The 25,090-nt window shown below is 37.9% G+C and overlaps 3 pseudogenes; all 3 read left to right on the forward strand.

Moving 5' to 3' along the window:
* Positions 1–271: 271 nt before the first annotated feature.
* On the forward strand, positions 272–2,199 carry LOC110751773 (putative UDP-rhamnose:rhamnosyltransferase 1 pseudogene; annotated as a pseudogene).
* Positions 2,200–5,980: 3,781 nt separating this feature from the next.
* On the forward strand, positions 5,981–7,408 carry LOC110751858 (putative UDP-rhamnose:rhamnosyltransferase 1 pseudogene; annotated as a pseudogene).
* A 12,081-nt stretch (positions 7,409–19,489) lies between these two features.
* On the forward strand, positions 19,490–20,920 carry LOC110751862 (putative UDP-rhamnose:rhamnosyltransferase 1 pseudogene; annotated as a pseudogene).
* The last annotated feature ends 4,170 nt before the right edge of the window (positions 20,921–25,090 follow it).

A 25,090-nucleotide genomic window follows, 5' to 3' on the forward strand; every position in this document is an offset into this window, starting at 1 on the left:
CTATTGTCTATTCTCTCCAAAGCCACAAAATGGTTTTCGTTGGACCTGCAACATTTCTTATTGGTGGGGAAAGACGAAGAAGACTAGAAACAGAGATACTGAGAGAAGAAATAATTAAAAAAAGGGAGAGGGAGGAAACTGAGAGAAGAAAGAGAAAAAATAATGGGTAAAAATAATTAAAAAGAGAGAGAGGTAGGAAACCGACAGAAGAAATAATTAAAAAGAGGGAGAGGGAGGAAACTGAGAGAAGAAAGAGAAAAAATAATTAAAAAGAGAGAGAGGTAGGAAACCGAGAGAAGAAATAATTAAAAAGAGAGAGAGGTAGGAAACCGAGAGAAGAAAGAGAAACAATAATTAAAAAGAGACAGAGCAAGGCAATCGAGAGAAGAAAGATAAAAAATAATTTAAAAAAGTAACGTGAGTTTGTGTTTCCACGTGTTTTGAGCAACTGTGAATAGCATTCCTCTTTGGGTCGCATAAAACGGCATGAACACTCTTACTGCTGCAAATATACAAAATATGGGGAAAAACCTTCATGTAGTGATGCTTCCATGGTCTGCCTTTGGCCACATGATGCCTTTTTTCCAGCTTTCCATGGCCTTGGCAAAAGCCAAAGTTCATGTCTCCTACATCTCCACCCCAAAAAACATCCAAAGGCTCCCCAAAATCTCCCCTGATTTGCAACCCTTTATACATCTAGTCTCCATCCCATTTCCTGCTTTCGCTTCTGGGTTCTTGCCAGAAGGTGCTGAGGCAACTGTGGACATACCCTTTGAAAAAATTGACAACTTCAAGATTGCATATGACCTCCTGCAACAACCCATCAAGCAGTTCATTGGGGATCAATTGCCTGATTGGATAATAGTTGATTTTTCTGCTCACTGGGCGGTAGAGATTGGCAAAGAGTTTGGTGTTCCACTTGTGTACTTCTCTGTTTTTTGTGCAGCTACATGTGTTTTCCTTACTTCATTAGAAAGTATCTCCAAAGCTAATACAGAAGATCATGATGTTCTGCCATCACCAGAAAGCCTCACATCACCGCGGGATTTCGGGACTTTTCGGTCAACGATAGCATATCGGAAGCATGAGGCAGTTGATACGCATGCAGGCTTTTATGAACTAAATGATTCTGGGATAAGTGATTCTGACAGGCATAACAAGATTTTATTAGCATGTCAAGCTGTAGCCGTGCGCAGTTGCAATGAGTTTGAAGGAGAATACTTAGAGGCATACAATAACAAAATTGGAAAGCTTGTGATTCCCACAGGTTTGCTTCCACCAGAGCAACCATCTGCCAAAAGAGAAATCAGTTCTGATGGGTCACCAAACAATGTGATCTTTGACTGGCTTGATAAACAAAAACCCAAGTCAGTTGTGTTTGTTGGGTTTGGATCTGAGTGTAAGCTGAGCAAAGAACAAGTCTTTGAGATTGCTCATGGGCTTGAGCTATCAGAGCTTCCATTTCTCTGGGCACTTAGAAAACCCAACTGGGCTAACAGTGAAGCTGATGCTTTGCCTCCGGGTTTTGTGGAGCGCACATCAGAGAAAGGGCTTGTTTGCATGGGATGGGTGCCCCAGATGGAAATTTTGGGGCACCCATCAGTTGGGGGGTCTCTGTTTCACTCTGGATGGGGCTCAGTAATTGAAACTCTGCAATTTGGGCATGTTCTTGTTGTTTTGCCATTCATTATTGATCAGCCTTTGAATGCAAGGCTTCTGGTGGAGAAGGATCTGGCTGTTGAAGTAAAACGCAGAGAAGATGAGTCGTTTTGCAAAGATGATATAGCCAAAACACTGAGACATGCAATGGTGGCAGAAGAAGGAGAGAAACTAAGAAGCAATGCAAGGAAAGCTGCCAAAGTTTTCGGCGATCACAAGCTGCACCAAGACCACTACCTTGGCCAATTTGTCCATTACCTTAAAAACAATGTCACAAGAAGGTCATTTTAGAAGCTCATTATTATTTTTATCTAATAAATCTAGAATGTTACCCGAATTAATTTCAGATCATAAGCATTGTGGAAGTGGATATCTTCATACTTTGAGATTCTGGAACTTGGGTTATTGCCATTCTAGTATTTTTAGTGCATCTTGTGATCTAAAATCTGTCTAGAAAGTTTTATGTTTCTGTTGCTTGTGAGTTCATGACTATGTCTGAAATAATAATTGTGAGATATTTTACAAGTCTCTCTCTCCCTTTAAGTTTCGATTAGCTCCTACATGAAGCACATCCACATAAAAAAATAAACATTTTTTGCATTCAATTGCATGTCACCATAAAAAAATATACCCTTTGAGTTTCATCTGTAACTTTCAAGTATATGGACGTTTCTTGGGATATCCATATATCAACAATTATGGAGAACATCACTCTTTCTTTCTTGCTTTCTTTCCATGGTCTGGTTTTGTTTTTCCCCTTTCAGGAAAAGCTTACCCAAAAATTGAAACAGAAATTAAGATGATCAGGTGATCTTGTAACATTAACCAAGAGTTTTGTTGTTTGTTTTGTTTGGCTGAAAACATCAAGAGTTCAAAACTCAACATTATCATTATGGCAAAAGATCTTCGAGTTGTGATGCTTCCTGGTCTGCCTTTGGCCATATATTTTGCCTTATTTTCAACTTTCCATAACCTTGGCAAAAACCAGAGTTCATGCCCATTAATTCCATTTCCAGAAGGAGATGAGGCCTCTGTGGCATACGATCTGCTGCAACAACCCATTATGTAGTTCATGGAACGCGATCAGAAGCTGCATCAAGAAGATCATTTAGGATATTGGGAGCACTTAGACATGATGGAAATGATGACGTCAGCACATATTGGGAGCTGGCTGGAAGATACATGACAGCGTTGACTGTCTGGTGGGCTGGGTTGATTGCTGGTGTTTGGGCTTGGTTTAGGATTCGCCTGTTCTATCTTCCATGGCTTTCTTTCTCTATTCTCTCCAAAGCCACAAAATGCTTTTCGTTGGGGCCTGAAACATTTCCCATTGGTGGTGAGAGCCAAGGAAGACTAGAAACAGAGATACTGTAATATTGGTGGTGATTGCATGCTCTCACTCATGCTTTTCCAACGCCGCCAATATTACGTACGCTGTTCAGCTTCAGCACATGCATGGTTTGGTTTTTTGTGTTGTTCTTTCTTTTCCCAGTTACATTATTTTGGGAACATTTCAATTTTCAAGACAGATGCGTAATCATTCGGTGAAAAAAAAAAGAAAGAGAAGAAGATAAAAATTAAGATCTTGAAAGTCATTACAGGCAATTCTTGGGAATGTGCATGCTTGGGTACTCTGGTTGAATGTTTAGCCAGAAAATGTGGATCATGTGTTTGGACGTTTGGTTAGCAAGAAACGCGTATTTGCCTTTTTATTTATTTTTATATAAGCGATATTGGGGAGGGAGAATTGAACTTAGAACCTCGGATGCATGGATAAATATTCTTAACCACTTAAGAGCTACAAGCTCATTACTTACTTTTTCTTTTTATGGTTAAAAGAAGTGGTATTTTTTAAGTGTTGGGTTAATTGTTTAAAGAGCTTTAAAAAAGAAGCGTCTCTATTTGTTTTATTTGTCTATATTAGGTGAAGAAGGGGGTCATGATTAGCGAGGAACCAACTATTGTCCGATTGTGTCTGTTATATGATTTCCTCTACTTAACGACATTTCATAAATTTACAGTAGAACTATTTTTTATCATATTCAATGACCTGAATAACATGGTATCAACTAACACATCGACATACTGCATGTATTGATTACATTGTTAATCACATCTTAGACATATATATCATGTTCAATGACCTAAATAGTATTGTACAATTGCATCTGTTATATGATTTCCTCTACCTAATGAATAATTATACGACGAATTAGGATAGGGTAGGTCAGCCTACTTCCTTGTATGACTGTCAAAAGTTTTTATTTATTTATGCAAGATCTAGTGTTCAAAAACCCTACTTCGCAGTATATTTTTTTTTGGTCAACTCTACTTCGCAGTATTTATGTAGTCCCAACTCATCCACATAATGCATGAACAAAAGTCATTCTTATTGCAAATTCCGTACCAGCAGAAAATATTACAATGGCAAGATCATCTTCATGTTGTGATGCTTCCATCCATGGTCTGCCTTTGGCCATATGATGCCTTTCTTTCAACTTTCCATAGCCTTTGGCCATATGTAAATGTGAATTTTCCAACATCAGAGAAAGGGCTTGTTTGCTTGGGATGGGTGCAATTTTGGGGCACCCACTGCCACCACCCTTACTCCCACCTCCACCACCACTGCCACCCCCAATATCATCCCCATCGTCACCACCACCACATATCATCACCATCACTGCCACTGCCACTGCCACCAACACCACCACCTCACTCCCACCTCCTCCACCACTACCTCCCCCACAAACCACCATCACCATCGCTATAAAATCCAATAAAATCAATAATAAATTCTAATAAACTTAGTTAAAATTTATACACGAATTCAGTCAAAATCTACGTGGAGTTCGTAGAATCAGTCAAACTCAATTAAACTCTATCAACTTTATAAACCTTTTTAAATCATTTAAAATCTAAATTGAATACACTCTCCTTATTCTTCTTCTTATCTCCGTCAATCTCTCTCTCTCTCTTTTAATTATTCTTCTTCTTCTTCTCACATCCCTTTACAATCCCCTTAGGGCCTTAGCCTCCTCCTCCTCCTCTCTTTATTGCTTTACTTGGTTAACTAAATAGTTTGAATTGGTTTTTGGGTTCTTCGCTTGTTTTTTCATCTGGGTATCTCAGGATTATTGATTTTGCTATGGTTGTTTTTTATGGGGATCGGGGTTCGGACATAGGTCACCAACCACACACACGAGCACCGAAATCTAGAGCTAATGCAAACTCACATATATCGTAGCAAATCCATGCCACAAATAAACTGTTTCATTAATCATCAACATCAACTCCTCTACAACTATTACATTAGCCTTATTTATAGTCTTTACAAGACTTGGGCACCAAGGCTACTTGGTCCAAAAGTAAACTCATTAATTATAAAATCACACATAAATAATAAAGGATATCCTAAAATTACCTAAATAAGAAAATACCAATATATCATGAAATAACTAATTAAATGGCAAATATCTATCTTAATCCACCCCTATGCTCCTGCATCAGTGTTGGGTCTGTGTAATTATAAGATTTTAGTTTTTGAAAATGCTGTAAGGGAGGCTGCTGTTGGACTTGTTTCTCTTGTCTGATATTCTTTTCTATTTCTTGCTGCCAAAATAGATACAAACCTCCTATTCAAAATTAATTCTTAACAGGTTGAGAGAAGAGAGGGAGAGTGATGGAAAAAAATAAGAGACGGATGGAGAAGGACGAAGAGAAGAAACACAAGAGAGAGAAAAAAAAAAGAATTAAAAAGAGAGAGAAGAAAGAGAAAAAATAATTATAAAGAGAGAGATGTAGGAAACCGATAGAAGAAAGAGAAAAAATAATTAAAAAGAAAAGAGTGAGAGGTAGGAAACTGAGAGAAGAAAGAATAAAAATTATTAAAAAGAGAGAGAGGTAGGAAACCGATAGAAGAAAGAGAAAAAATAATAACCAAGGTGATTGGTGTGAGTGTTTCAGTACTCTCATTCCTTAAGAGAGATCAGGGGTTCGATTCCTGCTCTAAGCAGAGATTAGTCTAGATTGTGGTTAAAGATTAAATGTGCCACTCATAGTTGGGGATCAAGACAACATTGTTCTTCATACCCAAAAAAAACAAAGAGAGAGAAAAATATTTAAAAAGAGAGAGGTAGGAAACCGAGAGAAGAAATAATTAAAAAGAGAAAGAGGTAGGAAACCGAGAGAAGAAAGAGAAAAAATAATTTAAAATAGTAACGTGAGTTTGTGTTTCCACGTGTTTTGAGCAATTGTGAATAGCATTCCTCTTTGGGTCGCATAAAACGGCATGAACACTCTTACTGCTGCAAATATACAAAATATGGGGAAAAACCTTCATGTAGTGATGCTTCCATGGTCTGCCTTTGGCCACATGATGCCTTTTTTCCAGCTTTCCTTGGCCTTGGCAAAAGCCAAAGTTCATGTCTCCTACATCTCCACCCCAAAAAACATTCAAAGGCTCCCCAAAATCTCACCTGATTTGCAACCCTTTATACATCTAGTCTCCATCCCATTTCCTGCTTTGACTTCTGGGTTCTTGCCAGAAGGTGCTGAGGCAACTGTGGACATACCCTTTGAAAAAATGGACAACTTGAAGCTTGCATATGACCTCCTGCAACAACCCATCAAGCAGTTCATTGGGGATCAATTGCCTGATTGGATAATAGTTGATTTTTCTGCTCACTGGGTGGTAGAGATTGGCAAAGAGTTTGGTGTTCCACTTGTTTACTTCTTTGTTTCCTGTGCAGCTACATTTGTTTTCTTTACTTCATTAGAAAATATCTCCAAAGCTAATACAGAAGATCATGATGTTCTGCCATCACCAGAAAGCTTCACATCACCGCGGGATTTCGGGACTTTTCGGTCAATGATAGCATATCGGAAGCATGAGGCAGTTGATATGCATGCAGGCTTTTATGAACTAAATGATTCTGGGATAAGTGATTCTGACAGGCATACCAAGATTTTATCAGCATGTCAAGCTGTAGCCGTGCGCAGTTGCAATGAATTTGAAGGAGAATACTTAGAGGCATACAAGAACAAATTTGGAAAGCTTGTGATTCCCACAGGTTTGCTTCCACCAGAGCAACCATCTGCCAAAAGAGAAATCAGTTCTGATGGGTCACCAAACAATGTGATCTTTGACTGGCTTGATAAACAAAAACCCAAGTCAGTTGTGTTTGTTGGGTTTGGATCTGAGTGTAAGCTGAGCAAAGAACAAGTATTTGAGATTGCTCATGGGCTTGACCTATCAGAGCTTCCATTTCTCTGGGCACTCAGAAAACCCAATTGGGCTGATAGTGATGCTGATGCTCTGCCTCCTGGTTTTGTTGAGCGCACATCAGAGAAAGGGCTTGTTTGCTTGGGATGGGTGGCCCAGATGGAAATTTTGGGGCACCCATCAGTTGGGGGGTCTCTGTTTCACTCTGGATGGGGCTCTGTAATTGAAACTCTGCAATTTGGGCATGTTCTTGTTGTTTTGCCATTCATTATTGATCAGCCTTTGAATGCAAGGCTTCTGGTAGAGAAGGATCTGGCTGTTGAAGTAAAACGCACAGAAGAGGGGTCGTTTTGCAAAGATGATATAGCCAAAACACTGAGACATGCAATGGTGGCAGAGGAAGGAGAGAAGCTAAGAAGCAATGCAAGGAAAGCTGCCAAAGTTTTTGGAGATCACAAGCTTCACCAAGACCACTACATTGGCCAATTTGTCCATTACCTTAAAAATAATGTGACAACTTGCAAGTAGGTCATTTTAGAAGCTCATTACTAATTTTTATCTAATAAATCTAGAATGTTACCCAAATTAGTTTCAGATCATAAGCATGGTTGAGGTGGATATCTTCATGCTTAGAGATTCTGGAACTTGGGTTATTGCCATTCTAGTATTTTTAGTACATCTGGTGATCTAAAATCTGTCTAGAAAGTTTTATGTTTCTATTGCTTGTGAGTTCATGACCATGTCTGAATTAATAATTGTGAGCTATTTTACAAGTCTCTCTCTCCCTTTGAGTTTCTATTAGCTCCTACATGAAGCACATCCACATAAAAAAAAATAAACATTTTTTTGCATTCAATTGCATGTCACCAACAATAAACCTTGCGGTTCCAAGGAAAGCATTTGTGGGTTTGGGGCACCCAACAAGAAACCTTGCGGTCCCAAGGAAAGCATCTGTAACTTTCAGGTATATGGACGTTTCTTGGGATAGCTATAGATCAAGAAATGGATGAATTTGGATTCTCTGTTTTACTGGATATTCCTTCATTCTGAACTTAAACTATAGTTTAGGGTTTGAAAAACCAAGAAGTGATATAGAAAAAGAAAATCCAAATCCCAAACATCACCAATAAAGTTTCGTGCCATGAAGTTCGAAATAAGACTACTAGGAAAGGTGCCCAATGAGCCCTTAAATACCTCCATGATATGCTATTTTTCTAATATAGGATCTTGAGTCCGAACAGTTACACCTTTCGTATTGGAATTTATTGAAACGCATGACATGCAATAATAACAATAACGTAGATCAAGAACAGAACTTCATAAACAAAATTCTCTCAAATGCCCTGGAAAGTTTTATTGGATTATTTTGCCAATATAACAGGGAAGATCTTGATAAACAGAGCAATGAAGAACACACAAAGATCACTCTCATACAGCCTCTGTCTTTTAGAAGAACAAATCAAGAGCACACAACAACGAATAGAATGGAGCACAACAGACTAGTACCTGGAATGAGTTCTAGAAAGAAAGGAGGAAATGGATGATCTTTTTGCAACATTATTTTTCAGAAATGGACAAACTGGCCAATGTAGCTTTTCTTGCATTGTTCTCAGCTGCTCTCCTTCCTCTGCCACGGAAGAAAAGAAGTTTTCCTCATCAACCCACCCCGTCAGACAGACAGTAAACACTTTCAACAGCATGGTAGCTAGCTACTAGGGTTGGTTGGTGGACAACTATCATCTTTATTTGTTCTATTATTTCTACGTACAATTGCTACATCTTTTCCATGTGTTTTTTTTATAGAGCATTAAAAGAAGTATTCTTTTTTAGGTGTTAGGTTAATTGTTAATGTCTTTTCATGTTTTATTTTTCTATACTAGGTTAAGAAGAGAATCATGCTTAGAGAGGAACCAAGTATTGTTCAATTGTGTCAGCTGTATGATTTCCTCTACCTAACGATAGAGATATACCACATTTATTGATCACATTGCGAGTCACATATTTAACATATAGGGTTATCTACTGTAGACGTCCCTGAACTTGGCCTCCAGTTGCAATTGGGTCCGTGAACTTTTTTTGTGCCAATTACATCCTTTAATTGGACAAATAGTTGGAATTAGGTCATGCCATTCAACTCTGTCAATTTATCCGTCAAAATGAGGGGTAAAACCGTCCTTTCGAGTCTGAAGAAAAAATCTGAAAAAAGTGAAAAAAAATAAAAAATCTTGTACCACTAAACTGTTGTCACTTCCAATGGTGCTGGGCCTTTTACTGTTACCTTGACATACAGGAGTTCCAAGAGGAACTCTCAAGCTGAAGATTACGCATAGTGTTGCGTAGATACAGCTGCACCAAAATGGATTCAGTTGCATCCTCAACTTGTGATACTCGCAAGTGCACGAGCCGTTTGGTAGTATAGCATATGTAAGTGCGAGGTCGATCCCACGAGGATTGGTGATTGAATGATCCAATTCATTTTCCCTACACAAAACAGAAATGAAAAAAAAAGGAAATAAATAAAACAAGGAAGAAAGAAAATAACTAACTCAAGTAGATAAGTTCCCAAGTTCAATTAGATTAATGGATTGATTCTAGCTAAAGTATGATTAAGCCATGGTGTGTGGTCATAACCTTGTGTTCCTAATTCCCTAATTTGATCATTTGTTGTCTAACCTAAAATTAAGCATTAGGAACCCATTAAGCATAGAAGAACAATTTAAACAACCAAGCATGTATCTAATCCCTGTTGTCGAATGTCCATACATACTCTTCCTATTCATAGTTCAATTCGAATTAAAGCATGGTGTCTACTCTTAATTCAAACCAAGATAGCTAACATGCAAGCCTAAATGGTGATCAATCATTCAAACTAGCATATTAACTTATAAGCATAATGAATAAGAACAAAAACCATAATTGAAACTTGGAAACTTATCAAACTTGAATACTTAAGAAAGAATGTACATTACAAGAAAAATAAATTACAACTAAGAAAACATTAAAGAGAGACTAAGAGAACTTTGAGGAAGAAAGGAGAAGTGTTTGGGAAAAGTGTTTGAGGACATGGAGGCTTTTTGGAGAAGAAAGTAGAAGTAGAGAGTTGTTTGAGAAAGTGTTTGGAGAACATGGAGAATGTTTGTGAACTTGGAGACTTTGGGAACTTAGGGAGTGGAGAGAAAGGTGTTTGTGAAGTGTTTGAGACATGGAGACTTTTGGAAGAGAAGGGAAATGTGTTTGGGAAATTTGGAGAAGGGAGGAGAAGTGTTTGGAGAAATTTAGAGATGGGAGAAGTGTTTGAGAGATTTGGAGAAGAAAATTTAGTAGAATGATCTTATTACAACAATTGAGAACTACAAAGGAAACTAAGAGAATTTGAGGGAGAGAAGGGAAGGGAGCTCTAGAGAAGTGTTTGAGAGCTCCCCCCCTTGGGGTGTTTTTACAAGCTTGGGAAACCTCACTATATATAGGCCTAAGGAAGCTGAAAATCTGAATTAAGTATGGCTAATGCATACAACACTTGTTTTATAAAATCTGAAATGGTTGATGCACTTCACTAATGCATACAACACTTCCATTATAAAATCTGAAATGGTTGATGCACTTCACTAATAAATCCCACCAGCAGCCCTAGCTCATCTTCATGTCACCATGACTAAGCTTCCAACCAGAAATAATAGCTCATCCTGAGGTCAGCATGACCAGCAACTTCAAGGGCTTACGAATTGGGCTTCCCTTAAGCAAATTAAGACTTTAAGCACTCAAACTTGAAGTTCAGAATGTCTTCTTTCCAGCCATATATCATTTGGGCCAATCCAAGGTCGGAGGAGGAAGTTAAGGCCAAAACAAATTGCTAACTCATTTTGCGCGCTGATAAAATCCATCCTGAGCATGGCTCTGTGTTTGCTAGGTAACAGACTCCACAATTATCCAATGGGACTGAATTTCGGATATGTTATAGTATACACCCATTGGAACAACTTTCATGAAGAATGTGGCCTCATCCGAGCTATGTAGGTTGCTGAAACAAAGCTTGCAATATGACCTACGAAACTGGGCTGACAGGGGACTGTAGCCAAAATTGAGTTTGTCTTTAAGCTCTTCATCCATTCATCCAAATTAGGCCCTAACATGCATGGATTGCATCATTTACTATCCAAAGCCCTCATTATTACCTAAAGCTCAATGAACTGAAAGATAAACACAAAAAGGATTAAAAGCACAAGTTTAACTCAAAAACATAACCAAATCATAAGCTAGAAGGGTACAAAATGATATACAATTATGAACCGATCAAATACCCCCAAACCTAGATTTTGCTAGTCCTCGAGCAAAACAACACAAAACAAAGTTAAAAACAAAACAAGAAGTTAACTAGACCACTTTCGTAGGTAACTCGATTGCATTGAGCGAATGCAACAAGCCTTTAAACCTCTAGGCATCCCTAGTAGGAGGAGTTGTGTCTCCTGAGGGTTTAACAGATACGATACCCACAAACGTTTTTCTAACTCTACAAAACAAAATGGTTAGAAAATTTAATAGATTTGTTAGTCCTTAAGCAAAAACAAAAACAAAAACCAAAACAAAAATAATTACAAAAACAAAAACAAAAATAAAAGAAATAAAAATAAAACTCAAAACAATCTTTCCGAACATTTTCTGAAGAGAAATGACTCATGCACATGACTCAAAAATTTTAACAATAAAAACTCAATTTTAGACATTATTTACAAGGCGGCAAAGTTCAAAACACAACATGCTCAAAGTGTGGTAGTGTGATAGCCAAATGTAACAAATTCCCCAATCTTAGTTTCCACACAATTTCAAAAATCATACCAAACACAAATTCAACTTCAAATCTCACCAAAGTTGTCCTCTCACAAATGAATCACTCAGAAGAGGGCTATAATGCAACACTCAGTTATAAACATGAGATTAGAGTTAAACCATAAAGACTTAACTCGAAATAGAAAGATGAAGAACTTGCATTAATATGATCTCAAGAAGGATGCCAAACACTTAAAAGTAGAAAAATGAATGCAATTCAACCACATGACATTTAAGATCAATTTAGGTCTTTATTATAGGTTGTAATGGGGCCAAGGGTGTAAGGTGAGTGAGAAATGAAAGGTATGGATAATACAAAGTCCAAGGAACTCACAATGTAAGAGCATAAAAAAAATTGTTTACAAGACTTCGAATCATCACGATTAGATTTTTTTTTTCTTTTACATGATCAAAACTCCTTATACCTTCATTTACAATGATTTAAACTCCTTTCCAAACACCAATGAAACCCAAAAACAAAATTTCATTCAACTACCATTTAATCATAACTTTTTTCTTTTCTTTTCTTTCACCAATTGTGTGATTTTCTTTTTTTTCTTTTTTTTTGAAATGTAACACCCATTCCCAAACTTAGTATGAAAAACATATCCGAATTAGAGCTCATGAGTTCCTTAGAAAGGTAAATTCTTGTTTTTCGGGCTAAGGCGAGGAAATATAATTGGTAAAATGAAAGAAAAGGTTTACATGTAGGCTCAAAATGGTTAACAATGGAAAATCATGCTTAAGCATGCATAAGGTTAGCTTGAAAGGCACAAACGATCCAAAGAGGGCCTTAATATCACTTCTTAAAATGTCATGAAGTCAAATTGCATAAGAATGAATGACTTTTAAGTGATCAACCAAATCAATGAATAATGAGATCAAACAACAACTTTGATGACAAGAAAATAAGAGTATGTATATAACACTCATGAATTGACGTACAAGGCTCAAAAGCTCACTTTATATAGTTGGTTAAATAAGTCTAATTTATGATTCATACAATTCTTTAGATCATGCAAATCCTTTAATTGGAAAATTATGAAACAAATGGCAAGTGCAAAGAAGGTTTCGAACATGTCATGCTAGAACGATGCCAAATTAATTAATTAATTAATTTTTTTTACAATAAAAATTTACAAGGAAAACAAAATAAATAATAAATAAAATTCAATTTTCATTTAAGTCATGCAAACATTTATCACAATCTCATCAAATGTGTTCGGAAAGTGAATAAAATCAAAATCAAAATCAAAATCAAAATAAAAGCAAGACTTAAAAAAAAAAAAAAATAAAAATAAAAACAAGCAAATAAAAAATAAAAAAAAATAAGGAAAAACCAAATTTACATGCTAAACTCCAATACCCCCAAACCTAGAAATGAACATTGTCCTCAATGTTTAAAAATTAGCCACAAACAATGTCATAACAACAAATGAAAGGTATTAAAGCAAATTAAAAAAAAAAAATCACAAAATCACAAAAGAAAACAAAAACAAAATAATTATAAAATAAAAATTACAACACAAACAAACAAACAAACAAACAAAAAAAAAGAAAAAAAGAAACAGTAAACCCTAATCACACAATTCTGAAACCCAAAAAAATTTTGAAGCCCAAAGCCCACAATTTCGAAACACAAACCACGGTAAATTTAACCCACTTTGAAACCCAAACTAAAGTGAAACCCGACCCACAATGAAAACTGAAGCCCACACGTTTGTTATTATTTTTATGTTTATTTTATTTATTTATTTATTTATTTATTTTTTAAAAAAAACGTGCAATGGGAGCGCAAAGAGTGTGATTTCTGAAAGGGAAGAGCGTGGTCCCTGATGCCTTGGTTCCTGGGAAGTCACGGGTGAAAGGGGTGAGAGACGTGTCGCCGCGCAGAAGCAGCTGTCACATCCCTCAAGCCAGAATTATTGGCTTCTTGGGTGAAGCGGGACGACTTTTTCACTAGAAGGTGGTGAAAGGTGAAAATGCAATTAAGGGGGGTTGGGAAACGGGTGCGGCGACATATAGAGATAAGCCGTAAGGGCCGCACAAAACTCAGAACCGCAGCGGCTAGGGTTTAGCAGACTAAGTCTATAAAAGGTAAAAAGAAAGGGTAAAAAAAACACAAACTCAGAAACACACAAAAGAGAAAAGAAAGAAAGAAGAAAAGAGAGTGAGAAATCAAATGGCCTCTAACTACCCATTTTCGTTGGATCTCAACCTAGCTCCACCGACTCAGACACGAGGCCAAGCAGCGGCACCAGTATGGATGCCCTACTTTGCTTCCGCACGGGGGCCTGTGACAGTAACTGACTCAATACTCCTGGACAACGATGTTGCCATTGGAGTGGCTAGAAATTTAGTGACTCCTAAAGATATACGTGTTCTGGGGACAAGGGATGACAACCGGGTCGTGAGCGATGCCCTGGCACTGAGCGTGCAGAGTACGGCAACAGTCGCAAGTTTGGGTCATCGCCTACTTGCGAAGTCCCATGAGGTAGAGGTGCTGAAAGGTCAGTTGGCGGCGGAGCGAAGTATGGTTGAGGAGTGTCAGACTGCTATAAAAAGCTTGAAAAGGGAGAGGTCAAGGATAGTGGAGGTGAATCGACACCAGCTAGAAGTATTGCGGGACGAGAATAAAAACCTATCAAAAATGGTAGAGTTGTACTCTCGCGACATGCGAAAACAGCTGGAGGACCTAGACCGACCGGGTAAACGCAAACAAGCAGATCGCGAGAGTAGTTACGCTCAAGCTAAGATTGCGATCTTTGGGAGCTCAAGTGATGAGCCCCAAGAAGCTGTGCGTGAAGCCCCGGAAGAGGACAGCCAGAGGGCCAAACTCAAAGCTCCAATGGTCGAGACACCAAGCACCGAGAAGAAATGATTTCCTACTGCATTATTGTTGTTTTTATTTTATTTTGTTGTTTTTGTATTTTCGTTATTTTGTTTCGGAATTAAAAGAGTAAGGTTGCAGAAAGAAAAAGAAAAAGAAAAAGAAAACAAAGACGACAAACGGAAAAGAAAACACATTTCCCTAACTAAAATAAGATAAAGATGATAGCCGAAAGGGAAAAGCAAAAACACAAAGCTCTAGAAAATGAAAGTAACGGGCAAAAACATTAAACACCAGAAAACACGGAGGAAAAAAAAAAAAGTAAAGTAAAGTAAAGGTGCTCCCCCTTGAAGCGATTAGGTCGAGCATGCCCGGGAAATCCGAAATGGTGTTTGCTCTCTCTCATCAACATATGTCTATTTAAACCACACCTCTGCAAGCGGATGATACCCAGCATTTCTTCCTGCAAACTCAAGGAAAAACATCAAAAAATTCAGAAGCAAAACAAATGGCATCCTCATGCACTCACCTTGATGATCTCAACCTTGAGCTCTCACTTGCACCACCGAATGCCCAAACAAGGGCTCCTCCAAACACTGTCTTTCCAAACTCTTCATATCATCACGGCACGGCCTCAAACTTTACTGAGGCAATACCGAACTTTTCTGAGGCACTGCCGAACAGAGCAGCGCTGCTGGGAGGCATGATTGGCAGCAAGCTCACACCGACAGATCATCTGCATGTGGCACAGAGGTCTGATAAGGCAGCGGTAGAGGAGTCCCACAATTTAACTGTGCTCCACGCGGTCTCCGCTACCAATTTGGGCATGCGATTACTGGCGAGGACAAGGGAGTGTGCCGCGATGAGCGAGGAAATAGCTTCCTTGAAGGCTATGGTGGCAGACTTGCAGAAGCGGCTCTACTGTGCCAATCGGCACGTGGAAGCACTGCAGAGAAAAAATGAGGACCATGTGGAGCTGCTGCAGATTCTACAAGTGCGAGAAAATAGAGGCAAGCCATGATGATGATGGAGATGAAGAAGATGAAGAAGATGATGAAGAAGATGATGATGATGATGTTTTTTTTTTTTTTTTTATAATTGTTTTTTTTTATTTTTTTTATTTTTTTTATTTTTTTTTATGCAATGTTTGAAATAAAAATGTGTTTTAACACTCATAAATAAACTAACTAACCATACCACGTAAATAAATAAATAAACTAACATAACAACACAAAAACAGAAACAAAACAAAAACAAAGACTCAACAGAAAAGAAAACAAAGAAAATAAAAAAAACTTAATTTAAAAACACACAATATACAAGCAACTCACAGATGACCAGTTAAGGGCCTCAGAAAACACAGCCAGGGGATCCGGGAAGGTTGGAGGGGTCACAATGGTCCCGCTTAAAACCCAAACTTCTTAGACACCGAAGGTGTCGCCTAAAGAACTCCTAGACACTGTATTAACGGAAGTGCTCACTGGGGTTACCATAAGTCGGCTCATATGAAAAATCTTTTTTTTTATAAAATTTTTAAGATAAGAAACAAAAACAAATTAAGATAAAATGGAACAACAAACCATAAACGAAAATGAACTAAGTACTCTAAACAAATTCAAACAAACAACATAAATTGTTGTACTAAAAGAAACAAACCAAGAAACCAAAGAGAAAAAAAAACAAACAGCACTTTCTATCACCCGTTTATCACCATTTGGACAGATTCGTTTCTCTGTTTTTCAGCTTCGACCTGTGTTCAGTTTTTAGGCTATAACTTTCCAACCGTAAGTCCAAATTTCACGTTCTTTATATGGTTGGATTCAGCACAGAAAAACAAAGAACTCAACGCGGACCCAAAGGTAAAAACAATGACGGAAATAAACATAATTCAAAGAAGAGAAAGGATTGAAATGCTCCCCCTTGAAGCGATTAGGTCGAGCATGGATGCACTTGGAGGTCGCGACTTCTCCCACTGCTCCACACTTCCCATTCTTATGATTGAGGTTGCCATCTCTCTCCATTTATTATTGAGCTATAAAAAATTGCTAAAACAAACATAGAAAACTTGAAATAGAATTAAAAGGATGAGGAAATAAAAACTAAAATGAAAAGGAAAATCAACACACATCCAATTCCATGTTTCAAAGCAACAAGCACCAATGGGTTGTGTAAGCTGGGACTTAAACCCAGTTCTCTTGCTTGTTGGGCAATTGTCCTTTTCTGTTGGACTACAAACACAACTTGTCCATTAACGTCATTAACTTTAAAACAAGAAATTGTCCAGTTAAGAAAAAAAAATAAAGTAGGATAGCCAAATAGAATCAAACAATGTTACCGATCCCCGGCAACGGCGCCAAAAACTTGTTGCGTAGATACAGCTGCACCAAAATGGATTCAGTTGCATCCTCAACTTGTGATACTCGCAAGTGCACGAGCCGTTTGGTAGTATAGCATATGTAAGTGCGAGGTCGATCCCACGAGGATTGGTGATTGAATGATCCAATTCATTTTCCCTACACAAAACAGAAATGAAAAAAAAAGGAAATAAATAAAACAAGGAAGAAAGAAAATAACTAACTCAAGTAGATAAGTTCCCAAGTTCAATTAGATTAATGGATTGATTCTAGCTAAAGTATGATTAAGCCATGGTGTGTGGTCATAACCTTGTGTTCCTAATTCCCTAATTTGATCATTTGTTGTCTAACCTAAAATTAAGCATTAGGAACCCATTAAGCATAGAAGAACAATTTAAACAACCAAGCATGTATCTAATCCCTGTTGTCGAATGTCCATACATACTCTTCCTATTCATAGTTCAATTCGAATTAAAGCATGGTGTCTACTCTTAATTCAAACCAAGATAGCTAACATGCAAGCCTAAATGGTGATCAATCATTCAAACTAGCATATTAACTTATAAGCATAATGAATAAGAACAAAAACCATAATTGAAACTTGGAAACTTATCAAACTTGAATACTTAAGAAAGAATGTACATTACAAGAAAAATAAATTACAACTAAGAAAACATTAAAGAGAGACTAAGAGAACTTTGAGGAAGAAAGGAGAAGTGTTTGGGAAAAGTGTTTGAGGACATGGAGGCTTTTTGGAGAAGAAAGTAGAAGTAGAGAGTTGTTTGAGAAAGTGTTTGGAGAACATGGAGAATGTTTGTGAACTTGGAGACTTTGGGAACTTAGGGAGTGGAGAGAAAGGTGTTTGTGAAGTGTTTGAGACATGGAGACTTTTGGAAGAGAAGGGAAATGTGTTTGGGAAATTTGGAGAAGGGAGGAGAAGTGTTTGGAGAACTTTAGAGATGGGAGAAGTGTTTGAGAGATTTGGAGAAGAAAATTTAGTAGAATGATCTTATTACAACAATTGAGAACTACAAAGGAAACTAAGAGAATTTGAGGGAGAGAAGGGAAGGGAGCTCTAGAGAAGTGTTTGAGAGCTCCCCCCCTTGGGGTGTTTTTACAAGCTTGGGAAACCTCACTATATATAGGCCTAAGGAAGCTGAAAATCTGAATTAAGTATGGCTAATGCATACAACACTTGTTTTATAAAATCTGAAATGGTTGATGCACTTCACTAATGCATACAACACTTCCATTATAAAATCTGAAATGGTTGATGCACTTCACTAATAAATCCCACCAGCAGCCCTAGCTCATCTTCATGTCACCATGACTAAGCTTCCAACCAGAAATAATAGCTCATCCTGAGGTCAGCATGACCAGCAACTTCAAGGGCTTACGAATTGGGCTTCCCTTAAGCAAATTAAGACTTTAAGCACTCAAACTTGAAGTTCAGAATGTCTTCTTTCCAGCCATATATCATTTGGGCCAATCCAAGGTCGGAGGAGGAAGTTAAGGCCAAAACAAATTGCTAACTCATTTTGCGCGCTGATAAAATCCATCCTGAGCATGGCTCTGTGTTTGCTAGGTAACAGACTCCACAATTATCCAATGGGACTGAATTTCGGATATGTTATAGTATACACCCATTGGAACAACTTTCATGAAGAATGTGGCCTCATCCGAGCTATGTAGGTTGCTGAAACAAAGCTTGCAATATGACCTACGAAACTGGGCTGACAGGGGACTGTAGCCAAAATTGAGTTTGTCTTTAAGCTCTTCATCCATTCATCCAAATTAGGCCCTAACATGCATGGATTGCATCATTTACTATCCAAAGCCCTCATTATTACCTAAAGCTCAATGAACTGAAAGATAAACACAAAAAGGATTAAAAGCACAAGTTTAACTCAAAAACATAACCAAATCATAAGCTAGAAGGGTACAAAATGATATACAATTATGAACCGATCACATAGCAAGCCAAAAAATAAAGGTAGCCAGCATAAGGCCAATTCCTCTCTCTTTCGCTCTGTCTCTCCCTCTCTCTGGCAACCCATTCCCCCCTCCTTATCCCACCCCCCTCAAAACCCAGATCCGAACCCAACTTGCAACCAACCCCCCATCTCCCCGAGGACAACATAGAAGAGGCCAGCAGTGGGACCACCACAGAGGAAGACCAACAACAGCAGCAGAAATTGCAAGATCATTATACGTATAAGTGTAGTGACCTCAACTTGGATCTTTCATTTGGCATAATAATTACAAGGTTTTTGGGACAGTGCAGACGACGGTGGTGGCTCAGGCGGTGTGTTTGTGTTGTCAGGTTGGGTTTCAAAGCAGTGAGGCTTGTAGGAATTGTCAGTGCACATTAGGTTCTACATATTTCACAGACCTTTGAATTCATAGCATGGTTTGTTCTCTTTTATGTGGTTTCTACCAATCACAAACTGTTTGATATGGATTTGTATTGTAAACTTGTGAAGATGGAGGTGGGGTTGTTAGGGTTGATGATGGATGAAGAAGGTGGAGTTGGGGTCAATGATGGATGAAGAACCCGAAAGGACGCTTTTATGAAATTTTATACCAGCCGAAAATAATACAATGGCAAAAGATCATCCTCATGTTGTGATGCTTCCATGGTCTGCCTTTGGCCATATGATGCCTTTCTTTCAACTTTCCATAGCCTTGGCAAAAGCCAAAGTTCATGTGTCCTTCATATCCACCCCGAAAAACATCCAAAGGCTCCCCAAAATCTCACCTGATTTGCAACCCTTTATACATCTAGTCTCCATCCCATTTCCTGCTTTGGCTTCTGGGTTCTTGCCAGAAGGTGCTGAGGCAACTGTGGACATACCCTTTGAAAAAATGGACAACTTGAAGATTGCATATGACCTCCTGCAACAACCCATCAAGCAATTCATTGGGGATCAATTGCCTGATTGGATAATAGTTGATTTTTCTGCTCACTGGGCTGTAGAGATTGGGAAAGAGTTTGGTGTTCCACTTGTGTACTTCTCTGTTTTCTGTGCAGCTACATGTGTTTTCCTTACTTCATTAGAAAATATCTCCAAAGCTAATACAGATCATGATGTTCTGCCATCACCAGAAAGCCTCACATCACCGCGGGATTTCGGGACTTTTCGGTCAACTATAGCATATCGGAAGCATGAGGCAGTTGATATGCATGCAGGCTTTTATGAACTAAATGATTCTGGGATAAGTGATTCTGACAGGCATAACAAGATTTTATTAGCATGTCAAGCTGTAGCCATGCGCAGTTGCAATGAGTTTGAAGGAGAATACTTAGAGGCATACAAGAACAAAATTGGAAAGCTTGTGATTCCCACAGGTTTGCTTCCACCGGAGCAGCCATCTGCCAAAAGGGAAATCAGTTCTGATGGGTCACCAAACAATGTGATCTTTGACTGGCTTGATAAACAAAAACCCAAGTCAGTTGTGTTTGTTGGGTTTGGATCTGAGTGTAAGCTGAGCAAAGAACGAGTCTTTGAAATTGCTCATGGGCTTGAGCTATCAGAGCTTCCATTTCTCTGGGCACTTAGAAAACCCAACTGGGCTAACAGTGAAGCTGATGCTTTGCCTCCTGGTTTTGTTGAGCGCACATCAGAGAAAGGGCTTGTTTGCTTGGGATGGGTGCCCCAGATGGAAATTTTGGGGCACCCATCAGTTGGGGGGTCTCTGTTTCACTCTGGATGGGGCTCAGTAATTGAAACTCTGCAATTTGGGCATGTTCTTGTTGTTTTGCCATTCATTATTGATCAGCCTTTGAACGCAAGGCTTCTGGTGGAGAAGGATCTGGCTGTTGAAGTAAAACGCAGAGAAGATGAGTCGTTTTGCAAAGATGATATAGCCAAAACACTGAGACATGCAATGGTGGCAGAGGAAGGAGAGAAACTAAGAAGCAATGCAAGGAAAGCTGCCAAAGTTTTTGGAGATCACAAGCTGCACCAAGACCACTACTTTGGCCAATTTGTCCATTACCTTAAAAATAATGTCACAAGAAGGTCATTTTAGAAGCTCATTATTATTTTTATCTAATAAATCTAGAATGTTACCTAAATTAGTTTCAGATCATAAGCATTGTGGAGGTGGATATCTCCATACTTTGAGATTCTGGAACTTGGGTTATTGCCATTCTAGTATTTTTAGTGCATCTTGTGATCTAAAATCTGTCTAGAAAGTTTAATGTTTCTGTTGCTTGTGAGTTCATGACTATGTCTGAAATAATAATTGTGAGATGTTTTACAAGTCTCTCTCTCCCTTTGAGTTTCTGTTAGCTCCTACATGAAGCACATCCACATAAAAAAATAAACATTTTTATCACAAAACGTCCCTAACGTTTGCAAAACTATCAGATTGCATCCTTAAAGTTTTTTTGTATCACTCATGATCCCTAACGTTAATATAGGTGCTCTTAAATAGTCCCTCAGTCAAAAAATCTGTTAAATCCAGAGATATAATCGTCAAATCAATCCAAAATTATAAAATATATATATTTTATTTCCCTTCCCTCACGTTCAAAGTCAAAAGTGCTATCTTTTGTGGCTGCTGCACGCGATTTGATGGCCAGGCACGCCTTTCTTCCTTACTGCATTTTAATGAACACACTTCATCATCTGGGTAGGTGGGCATTGAATGAATGAAATCAACCAAAACATCTCGCACCTTACATTATGGCTGCCATTTATCCAGTCGCAAACAGATCTTGATATGGGTTTTGAAATCACCATTTTCTGTCAAAGGTATGATTGAAGGAGGCTTAAATGGGTATTTCCTCGGAAATAGGACACGCCCATGATAAATCCCACCCTCGAATTCAGTTCCGCTAGCGCCTCTGACTGCAAATTGCCATTGAAATTTTTTCGGCTCGAGCTGGCCGCACATGAACTCGATCCACCACAAACACCTCTTCCAATTAGCAAAACTTCAAATATATACAATTATTCTCACAATACGAGCGAAGAGATGAGGAAAAATGGCCGGTTGTGTTTGTATGCAGGGCTCCTCATGCAGAGTAAATATGCAGATCTTGTTGCTGTTTCTTTAGAGCAAATTCAAAAGCTTAGATGGATTTGAAGTTCAAGGCTCTCACAACTTACAGTGACAGAGAAGAAGAGGCAAAGCTTTAACTGTTTGAGAGTTGGACAGAACTAGTCTAGAGATGTCTATTTGGCTGGGGACATCTTTATTTTATACGTAAAAAGGAGAGAAACAGAGAGAGAAGAGATGAGGAATCTGGCGGAGAGAAAGAAGAAGAAGAAAAGAAAGAGAAAGAAGAAGAAGGAAAGAGAAAAGGGAAGGAAATTTAATTTTTTATTTTTATTTTTATGATTTTGGATTGATTTGACGATTATATCCCTGGATTTAACAGATTTTTTGACAGATGGACTATTTAAGAGCACCTATATTAACATTAGGGACCATGAGTGATTAAAAAAAAATTTAAGGATGCAATCTGATAGTTTCGCAAACGTCAGGGATGTTTTGTGATAAAAAGCCAACATTTTTTGCATTCAATTGCATGTCACCAACAATAAACCTTGCGGTCCCAAGGAAGCATTTGTGCGGCTTTGGACAGAACAGACAAAGCCCAAGAAGGATAACTGTCATCATTGTTTGATTTTGATCTATCATTTCCGACGTTCGACCAAACAACAAAAAAGATCTATCATTTCCAACTACTCCCTTCAATTCTTGAGGATGAAGGCCCAGCCATGCAATTCAACAAAATCTAACCCCAAATTATTATTGAGAATAAAAGGCCACCCATGCAACAAAATAAAGTTTTGAACCGTACAATTGCCACATCTTTTCCATGTGTTTTTTGAGTCGTTCTATACTAAGTTCCGTATATATGGTCTTCAAGTTAGGACCTAGTTTTAGCCGTTAGATTACTTGGATTTTGTCAAATTTTTCACTATCAAATACACTTTTTGGGAGATGTGTGGTCTACTTTTAAGGTCCATGTAGGCCTCATTATAGAATTCCGTGTTTTTTTATTTTAGACAACACATCTTATCCATACAATTTACGTATAAGAACCGTAAGATGTTGGATTATTATAATTCCCTACTTAAAAGTGGTCTTCTTGGGCTCAATATTTGATTAAGGACTCAATTACTACTTGGCCCGTAATCTTTGTATAAGTGTTTTAAGTTACATAGATGGACTACATGGATTCCTAATTAATATGAACTAGAGGGATTCCTAATTAATATGAGTCAAGCTAGAGGTAAATTTGCACGAATATGTGTTGAACTTGATTTGTCGAAGCCTCTTATTCCCTTCATTGAATTTGCTGGTCGATCTTATGGTGGTGTTTATAAAGGGATTAAGTTGGTTTGCTTTGAATGTGGCAGCTATGGGCATAGTAGGGATACTTGTCCTATTATTTTGAAAGCCAAGGCTCAGGTTGCTGAAACTGGAAATGCTAAGGATATGGAGGTTAACACTCCTGCTAAGGAAGATGATTTGGATGCTTTCAGTCCCGAGAAGGTTGGTGAGGGGAGTTCTACGAAACTTCATGATTAGTAGAGGTTGTTGCAGCCGAAGAATTTTAGGAAGAAGTTTCAGAAGGAGTAGGGACCTTCTATGGAAGAGCTCTTGTATATGTTCTTGATATTTCAACAATTTCTATGACAAACCAAAGATATATATTCTACTTATATGCAATCAATAAAGTTTACAAGAACATCTCAAGAATTGAAGGCTCTCCTCTCTAGTGAGTGAATATAACATAATCGTGTGACTTGTTACTGTTTTTAGCCTCTATATTAGCTTTTCGGATGTTCTGGGCTGCAAATATGAATTAGTCTAGTTTATTAGATTTAACAACATTGAATTTCATATTGATAAAATCGAAATTTCAAGATTCATTTCGATAATGACTCCAAACACATGTAGTGGGTAAAATATCGTTAGCCCAAAAAAAACAAACAGATGCATTTTGGTGAGAAACATGTATTTACCTTTTTCTTTCTTTTTCGTATTTTGCTTAAAAGAAGTATTTTTTTTAGGTGTTTGGGTAAATTGTTTAGGTTCTTTAAAAAGGAGTGTCTCTATACATGTTTTATTTGTCTATATTAAGTTAAGAAGAGGATCATGCTTAGACAGGATCCAAGTATTGTCCAATTGTGTAGGTTATATGATTTCATTTGCCTAACAATATTCAGAACTTTAAACATATAGCCGATACAATTGGCTATATGCTTCCATCCATGGTCTGTCTTTGGCCATATGATGCCTTTCTTTCAACTTTCCGTAGCCTTTGGCCATAGGTAAGTGTGATAGTGACCCTCCACTAACACGTTCATTGCATAACCTCCTCCCCTTCTCTCTCTCTCTCTCTCTCTCTCTCTCTCTCTCTCTCTCTCTCTCTTATAATCAATCCACTTGGATTCTTTACCAGTTGTAAATAAATCATCTTGAGCAGATAAGACTGGTGGTTGAGGCTTGTGAAGATTACAGGCAAGAAAAGCTCTTCTTTTTTCCTTTTGATATAATTTTCAGAATCTTGCATGTTTTAATTCCAAGGCTTTGTTTTTCAAGGTAGATTTCTGGGTCTTTGACTTATATCATCATCTGGGTGTCTCATCAGTCTGATTCCAATTCGCGTTTCGGTTTTACTTTTTTGGGTTCGGATGGCTTTGTTTAAATCCAGTGTTTCATCTCTGTGGTTTGTCTTGGGAGCTAATGCTTTTGGAGGGTCTAATACAATCTGATATCCACTTTTATTTGATCTTCATGCACTGCAGGATACTGAGTTTTCAATTTTATCATAATTATTTAAATAATAGGATTTTATTATTTTAGATTTGACCCATTCGAGACGCAATGTCTCTTAATTACAATCTCTTGTTTCAAGAGAACACCTTTTGATTCCATCGTAAAGAAACAGAACATGTGTGTTTGGTTTTGCAGTTGCTCCTAAGTCCAACCTTAGGGTGCCTACATATCCCTCGTGGGAATCAAGCCACTCGTAGTTCAAAGAATCACAATGGATAAATGACTCATTGCAAGGAAAATTTGGTTGAAATTGTATTGAGAAGTGTTTGAGAGAATGTAGCTGAATAAACCAAGGATTCGATATGGAATTGTGTTTGGGGCGAATTTGGTTAAGAATAAACCAGGGTTTCTGTTTGGATTTAAGATTTGGGCGGTTGCATCTAGAATGAGTCTCTAGAT

The sequence above is a fragment of the Prunus avium genome, chromosome 2 (assembly GCF_965620075.1).
Source record: "Prunus avium chromosome 2, drPruAviu1.hap1.1, whole genome shotgun sequence".
Taxonomy (NCBI): domain Eukaryota; kingdom Viridiplantae; phylum Streptophyta; class Magnoliopsida; order Rosales; family Rosaceae; genus Prunus; species Prunus avium.